Genomic DNA, 8,883 nt, shown 5'->3' with positions numbered 1-8,883 from the left:
TTGTTCTCTGTCTCGACAGAAACCGGAAGAGAGAATAGGGAGAAGATGGGAAGGAAAGAGCAGGTTGATGGGAAGGGAAAGGAATGGAACAAGGAGGGAGAACGAAGGAGAGGATCCTTCGGCTCTGATACCAAGTTGATGGAGAACCCTTAGGGAAGGGAGGGGAAATCAGAGTAGAGATGGGGAAAAGGAGGATCGCACTCACACATTCATTTAATAATCAAATTGCTCTCTAAATCTTCAGTCGATTACAACCAATATATAGGAAAATAGGAACATGAAATTAGAAACTTAACTGGAATGGAAACTAGCCTAAATTAGGAAACAACTATAAAAGGAAACCAAAGCAAAGAAATAAATCCTACCCCTACGTTCAAGTTTGGAAACTAAAAGCATGAAATAAAATACTAAGTAAACTACTAATTTTATTTCCAACCCTTGTTGGACCAAAACCCTGGGCTGGACCGGTTCTTCTTGGCTCTTGGCTTCCAAAGCTGGTCATGTTGGTCCAACCAAGAAAGGGCAGCCGTATCTGCATCAATCGGTGCGTATCAGGTCGGTATCAATACAATACATATATTTTTAATAATTTTTTTGAGTGCTGATGAATATCATACGATACTCTCAGATTTTCATTGATATGTATCGATGCTCTGGTTAATGATGTACGATTGAGCCCCGAACAATTGAATTACATGTGTATCAGTTCATATCGAACCGTATCGATCCAATACTTAACAATACTCACTGATGCTCATTGATACTCGCCAATACTCATCAATACTCATTGATACTTGAGATACGTATTTACAAAACCTATTTTAATTTCGAAATAGAGTTTGTTTCTTCTCGTTGGCAATACTTAAGTTTCAAAAATTTGAAGCGCAACTGCACTACCCAACAGATTTCACAATTTTGATTTACCATTTTTTCATATCTCCTTGTCATAAATTATGGCATCCTCATGTTGATCATCTGCTGCAATTTACATTTGTCGAGTCCTTGCAGCCAGGTAAGTATCTTCCGTTTGATTTCTCCATTCCATTTAATTCTTAATTTCTATAAAAATCATGACGACAACTAGTGTCATCATTTCCATTTAATGTTATTTGCCCTTACAATAAGCTTAGCATGTTGATCCTTCCATGAAATTGAACGTTGTATCTCATGTCATGATTGCTCAAGTTTTTGAGTTTGTCACGTGATGCACAAGAAAATGCATAGAGCACATATGGGAACTATCTAGTCAGGGACTTGGAGCAAGTGTAGGAAGCATCTATATTCCTTGACTAACCAGAAATTTTCCAGCATGGTAGCATATCTATTATATCTTTCACCATTGTCTTTCCTAGCACTTCTACCATTATTTTTACCTGACTATTTTATGTGTTTCTTAACAAAAAATATTCCGAGATGCACCCTTGGTATGATCTCTCTGTTGAATTTTGATCTCCTCTTAAAAGAAAGTAGTTGGAGGTGCTTCTCTCTCTTCTCTGTCTCTCTCGTTGTGCATATGGTACCCTTCCTAGGAAACACTTCAACTTCAGCTGGATGGCAAGGTCAAATAATTAAGTTTAATGTGATCTTGGCCCTGTGAGCATGTGGCACAATTTTACAAGTGGTACATCTACAACATTAGTATAAATGATTAGAAATTGATCCAGTTATTGCAATCCCTTTTTCAGTGTTCTAGTCGTATTTTTTGTAAGTAGCTGGATGGTAAGATCAAACAATTAAGTTTGTTTTACTTCTTTTTTTGCTATGTTTGAGTAGATATAAGTAAAATAAACTAAAACATTGCATCAAACATGAATTATTGCGTCAATTTGTTCATATATTTTAAAATTTCTTAGAAAGTCGACAACAAACTATTACTACATGTAAGAAACCACATCATTTATAACAATTTCAATTGAATGCACTTGTCTCTCAATATGGTGTTTTCCATTTTAGTTTTTATGTATGATACATGTTATATATTGCTTTTTTATACTATTTTTTTAATAAAAAATGTATAAAAATGTGTATCTTGTCCTTTTTAGCGTTTCTCGGATATCATATGATACGCTCCGATACTTATCTTAAAGTTACCTAACCAATACGATGACCGATATAGTGATTGATGCCGATACTTTAATCCTTGCCCCCACCCATCTTTGAGTTCGAGACTCTGTGTGTGCCTCATAGTGGCCACCATATTGAAATTTGGGATTCTGGGTAATAGTCACATCCATGTCCTCGACTTCCCACCACAGAGCCTTCACCTCATCAACACAGAAGTAGTTTACTATTCCTGAGTTGTCAATGGCACCAGTATCGAGCCTGTATTTCTTTGACATTTGTCACGAGTCACAACCCAAACAATTAACGACCTCTCCTTGCTATTAAATTTCTTTTGCTTGCTTCTTATTTCTCTCTCTTTCCTTCTCTCTTATTCTACTACTGAAAAATGCCCGGGTTGTTACTTGTTACTATTAACAGCTTTGAAAAACTTCCTCCGAAAGGCGATAATCGTTGCAAAAGGTGATGGCTGATCAAACCTATTAGCATTGCCATTGGGGCTGGTGGCCAATCACAGATATTGCATTGACAATTGCTTTGAGAATGTAACTGAAGCATCAGGCAAGTTTGTATGCCGTTCCTATCAGGTTGTGTACTTGAAGGTCTATGTAAGCGTTATCGATTAGGGAAGGGAGAATGGGAGAGAACAGAGAAGTGGTGAGTGATGGCGAGATGGGAGAGAGAAAAGACAGAATTGTTTACACAATGTTACCAAACACGTTTATATCTTGTAGAAGTACTCCCAGAGAACAAAAAACAAAAAACACTTCTGATTCAGAAACAATTCTGCATAATGGAAACATTATCATACATGCCCTTGGTGGTTGTCATATTGGCATTCATGCTGTTTATGCTGGCTGTGATGCCACAGTCAGTTTTTAGAATCAGTTTTATTCTCTTTCCTTTACTAGTACTCCTTTAACCTTGATTTTGCATCAGATAAGCCTCAATCCCTTATTACTCAAAAAATAGATGGAAGCAAATAAAATGGATTGCACAAAGTTCACACGGAAATTTCTTCTAAATCTTTGGGGTTTCCAGAAAAATAGCTTCAGGGGCCTTGTATGTGGCTCCTGTCCACAGGCAATGCTTATCTGCTATGTGAAAACTGATTTGACCCTCTTCACTGTTGTCTGGAGATGTTGTTATTTGAATTACTCACTTGTCAATTTTTGTGGTCCAGCTTAACCATTTGGCCCATCATATACTGAACTTTTGCTTTGTATTTCAACACTCAAGTTGAAGCAGAATCTTAGTTCCTGCGACAGCATCATAGAAGAAGGAAGTCATCACACCATGTTCTGGTTCTCTGTCAACCATTTTATGCAATAAATTATCACATTTGGGTCAGAAATTGAAGGATTGGAACAAATACACAGTGAGTAACTTACAGAATCTCATTTCTCAACTCAAATCTGATCTGAACTCTATATGTTGTGGCTTCTTCCAATCGTTCAGAGTTATGGTTTTCTGAGGAAAGTAGGCTTCTAGCAGAATTGAAGCGTTCTATTACTCAAGAAGAATGGCTATGGGAGCAGAAGGCTCGGATTAATTGGGTCCGACAAGGTGATGCCTGCACGAGGTATTTTCATCTTACCACTGTTACTCGCAGAGCACACAATTTCATTTCTTCTATTAATCATCAAGGTCTTACTTTAATCGAAAGAAGCGATATAGCTGCAGCCTTTCAACAGCACTACTTCCAGTTATATTGCACTACTCCAAGGACCATTAATGTGGATTATTTCAATCCTGTCCGTAATAGAGTCACAGACTTGGATAATTGATCTCTCCTTGCTCCAGTAACTTCTACAGAAATTCTTTCTGTTCTCAAATCTATGAACCCTTCCAAAGCCCCAGGGCCTGATGGTTTCTCGGGTGCTTTCTTTCTCAAAGCCTGGCATATAGTGGGTGAAAGTGTTACATCTGTTATCCAATCTTTTTTTATCAATGGTTTTTTAGTAGAAATCTAAAGTTGACTGTCCTTCAAGTATTGGGGAATTCCGCCCTATCAGCCTCTGTAACTTTGTTTACAAGATCATCTCCAAAATCTTTGTTCTTCGGTTAAAGCCTCTCCTCCATAAGCTGATTTCCTTCAATCAAAATGGATTTATCAAAGGTCGTCATATTCAAGACAATGTCCTTATTGCTCATGAACTCATGCATACTATTCATAAAAAAAGGAAAGGAAAGTTTGGTTTTATGACGGTTAAATTGGTTATGAGCCGAGCTTATGATAGGATGGAATGGGATTTTGTTAAATTTGCTCTTCTCAGTTATGGTTTCGATTCTTCTTGGGTGGATTGAGTCATGTTTTGTATCTCTTCTCCTCAATTTTCCATCCTGCTTAATGGTTCTCCACTTCCCGCTTTCAGCCCTTCAAGAGGATTGAGACAAGGGGAACCGTTATCGTCATATATCTTTGTTCTATGTGCTGAAGTCCTCTCTTCTCATATGGCCATGCATCTCAGAACCAAAAATATTCATGGAATTCGCATCTCCCGCAATAGTGAAGTTATATCCCACCTTGCTTTTGCTAATGACTTGCTTCTCTTTGGAAGAGCAACAATTCAAGAGGCATGAGCTTTGCAGACTATTTTAGAGGAATATTGTTGTTCTTCTGGTCAAAGCCTTAATTTGCATAAAACCAAGGTGCATTTTAGTCCCAATGTCAATTCTTCTATCAAATGCCTTTTGCTTGAGAGATTTGGGATTCACAACTCAAATACCAGAGACACCTATTTGGGTCTGCCATTCAAAGCGGGTAAAATATCAAAGGAAGATTGTCAAGCTCTACTTGATAGAGTTAACAATCGATCATGGAAATCTAAATTCTTAAGCTCAGCAGGAAGACTCACTCTTATTAATTCCACTCTTTCCACTCTCCCTCAATACCACATGTCTTGCTTTCAACTTCCTATGAGCACTCTCAAGGCGATAGACAAGGCTTGTAAATCCTTCTTCTGGTCGAATGGGGATAAGAATCTTGTTCCCACTGTTGCCAAGTCTACAATTTGTAAATCAAAAAAATCTGGAGGACTTAACGTTAAACTGAGCACAGCGATGAATAAAGCTCTCCTCTGCATAAAAGCTTGGGAGCTTTTGTTTCTGCCAAAATCCTTATGGTGTCAACTGATGAAATCCAAGTATTTTCCCACAGGAAATTTATTGCAAGCTTCATGTCCTTCAACAGCTTCATGGGGTTGGAAATCAATTTTTAGAGCGAAAGATCTATTGTTGAAGGGGCTTTTCATTAGAACTAGCCATGGACACTCTATTGATCCTTGGATCCCGGGAATTCCTATCAGCTCCTCCCCTTATCCTCTTCCACATCTACCCCCTTCTAGAGTTTCTGATTTTGTTGATTTTGATACCTTTACTTGGAAAGCGGATTTAGTGTGTTATTGGCGGCCTCAACCGATTGCCTCTAATGTTTTATCTATACCATTATCGATTTTGGAGCAAGGTGATACTTATGTTTGGGCGGCTACTTCTTCTGGGCATTTCTCTATTTCTTCTGCCAATCGTCTTGAGCTGACTAATTCCTATGGTTCTGGTTCTTTGGAATCTAATCCACTCTAGCAATTGATCTGGCATGTTCCCATCACACCCAAAATACAGATTTTTCTTTGGAAGTTTCTTTTGAATCGGATTCCTCATGCTGGACTTCTTATATCTTGGGGATTTCATCTGAGTCCTATTTGTCCCTTTTACTCTAGTGAGATATCAGTAGACCATCTTTTTCGCACTTGTTCTTATGCCACTACTATTTGGACTACAGCAGGTTTCCCTTCAGTGCCACATGTTTCTATCTCAATTCAAAAGATTTTAATACATTTTCTAAACCAACGAATTCCTAGGTCTCAAAAGCTTCAGCTTTGTGCCATAGTTTTTTCCCTTATTTGGAGTATTTGGATTGCATACAATGATAAAGCATTTCGAGGCAGATCTCAAGCACCCTCTCAGTTGGTTTCTTCAGCAGTTCGACTTTATCATGAGTATACTCTATTTTCCGGCGCACAACTATTACAGTCAATCCTATATTTATTTCCTGGTCTTCTCCTTCTTCTGGATTTATTAAACTAAATGTTGATGGATCGAGTTTGGGGGCTCCAGGACCTGCGGGAATTGGAGGCATTTTCAGAGATTCTAATGGCAACTTCATCACACTGATTTGCAAAATATATTGGGCTGAACTTCGCTTATGTTGCAGAAGAGTTGGCGATTAGGCAGGGCCTTCAAATTGCCAGGTCTAAAGGTTTCTCCAATATCATTATTGAAGGAGATTGTGCTCTTACTATCAATATCTTAAAGGGTTACATCACTAGTATCCCTTGGCGTATTCAGCACATTATCCGTGACTGCACTCAACTTGTCAATGATTTTCAATCGGTCTCCTTTATCCTTATATATCGGGAAGGGAATTGAGCAGCTGATGCCCTTGCATCCTTTGGTGTTAATCATCAATTTTTTGTTCTCTGGAACAACATTCTTCCTTCTTTTCTTTCTCATGTTTTGTTAGATGACTACAGGGGAGTGTCTTTCCCTCGGTTTGTATCTTCTTCCCCCTATCTTAATATTTAATGCTCTCTTTTTTTAGAAAAAAAAAGAAGAAGAATAAAAATGGTATTTAAACTTTGGATTTCAGCAAAAATAAAAAAGGTGTTTAAACTTTAGATATTTTAGTTCAAGAACACCGTCAGGTATTAGTGGTGCGGATGTAATTATCCATAACACAAGGGAGGAGTTTGTAATAGAACCAAAGTCCATGAGAGGGTCATGTAAAAAACTCTTTTACTTAAAAAGGGAATAAACAATAACAACAATATAATCCCTATATATAGGAAACCCAATAAAGCATAATGCCACACTCAAACTGATACCTCCTAGGAAGAGACGATACAATATAATAGTGTAACCAATGAATTCACGCTACCTTCAAAATAAAACATAAAATAAACTGTAGGACCTTGTTAAATAAATTTTGGAGCTGCTGATCCACCAATGGTTCCCCACGAGGCTGCTCTCTCTGTTCTTAAAACAAAGAAAGTTGTTGCTAGAGCATTAACATAACAATTCTCCTTATGTTGGCTTTGTTCGAAGAACACATTGACCAGAGCATTCTCATGGAAAGTACCGGAGGCTCTCGTTATTTTCCCGATAAAATAAAAGTCATTGAATGTGAAAGCACAGTCTTTTCCTAGAGCCTTATTCAACATCCGAGAGGGATATTTATCCCCAACACCTGAGGTTGACATAGATAAATAAACTTCTCGCCTTATGATATTTGTTGTAGATGTATTCACATCAAATTGCACCAACTTGAAAGGATCAAACATTCCACTGTCCTTAGTATAATAGCAAACCGTACTATCAAGAAAAACACGTGATCCTGAAAACTTTCCAGCAATAAAGTCAAACATGATATATGTTCCCTTCTCATTAACGAAGATTTGATTCATCCTGCAGAAAAATCCTACGAAATCGGTCGGGTCACCTACAACCCAAGTAGGGGAAAATTTGACAACTTCTAGATTGTCTGGCGATCCAAGATTAGGCTCCTCCTTTTCAAATATACCTGACCCATTCCAAAACCTTTTGTTATTAAGATTATGTTTGCCGACTTGAAGTTTCACCATGATCTCATCTAGCAAGGTGACATGAACTCTTGTCAAAACACCCTTGAACATCCCCACCATTGGAATGTTAAAATACCTGTAGAAGATGGACTTTGTGTCGATATTATTGATTGGTTTCATACCTATCTCCTTCTTCTTGAGCTCAGCCACATCTGTTGCAGAATCCCGAAAGATAACTAGGAGGTCATCCTCATTCATCAGATGGAAATCCCTCACTATAACACTGCTATCAATAAAGAAGTGAGAATCCACCATAAAGTCTCTTAAGGTACTTAGACTCTTAATGAGACAAGCTGGAGTACTATTCGTTGTTTCCATGCCAATGCTTAAGCCAGTGCGTTTCCCAAATATGCTTGCCATCGAGGCTAGTATCACGTTTGTGGCTACTATGAAAGTGGTACTGAATTCTTTGTGAAGGAGTAGATCATGTAACATCTCAAGAAACCTTAACACTGATTCTTGATCTCCATTGGCTGGTGGTTCAATGCCATATTCAATGAATACTCTCTTCATTGAGTTATTGATCGCAATCATAGCTAGTCGAAACTGTTCACGATTCCAATCTTGATCAATCTTCTGTTTCATTAATTCATTAAGCATATCATTCTTCTTTTCCAATTCAGCCTTGGCATTCTCCAGGAGGCTTCACAATTCAATAAGCTCATCATTTTTCTTTGCCGATTCAGCGTTGATATTCTTCAGGAGGCTTTGCAATTTAGTAAGCTCATCATTCTTCTTTGCCGATTCAGTGTTGGTATTCTCCAAGAGGCTTTTCCATTCAGGAAGCTCATGATTCTTTTTCGCAGATTCAGCTTTGGTATTCTCCAGGAGGCTTTGCAATTCGTTCACCTCTTTCGGCTTTGGTAATGGTATGTTCTGGAAACCAAAAGGGCCCAACGGTACCACTGTTTCCAGAATGAAGGTATTATATTGACATTCAAGGAATTCACCATCATCGTCGCGTTTTTGGACGCGTACAATAGCCTTACCCTGACGGTTTACTCGAAAGTTCTTAGAACGCAAGAGCCTCTTGAAATCATCACCCTTTGGCCCATCATAGATGACACCTTTGCTCTGTGTCAATTCTAATGATTTAGAGAAGAGGTCAACCCAGCAGATCTCTAACTTTGTGTTCACAAAAAAATTATCACTCGATGACCAACTCATTTCCTATTACAAAAAA

At 38.1% G+C, this 8,883-nt stretch overlaps 1 long non-coding RNA gene across 1 annotated transcript; it reads left to right on the top strand.

Moving 5' to 3' along the window:
- Positions 1-526: 526 nt before the first annotated feature.
- On the top strand, positions 527-6,639 carry LOC122061383. The gene is made up of 3 exons (XR_006134636.1): positions 527-3,439; positions 3,520-3,643; positions 6,178-6,639. It is a non-coding gene; the product is annotated as an uncharacterized LOC122061383 (long non-coding RNA).
- Positions 6,640-8,883: the final 2,244 nt, after the last annotated feature.

Source organism: Macadamia integrifolia, chromosome 14, assembly GCF_013358625.1.
Source record: "Macadamia integrifolia cultivar HAES 741 chromosome 14, SCU_Mint_v3, whole genome shotgun sequence".
In the NCBI taxonomy this organism is placed as follows: Eukaryota; Viridiplantae; Streptophyta; class Magnoliopsida; order Proteales; family Proteaceae; genus Macadamia; species Macadamia integrifolia.
Note: the sequence above shows the minus strand (reverse complement) of the source record. Positions and strands in the feature narration are given on the sequence as shown.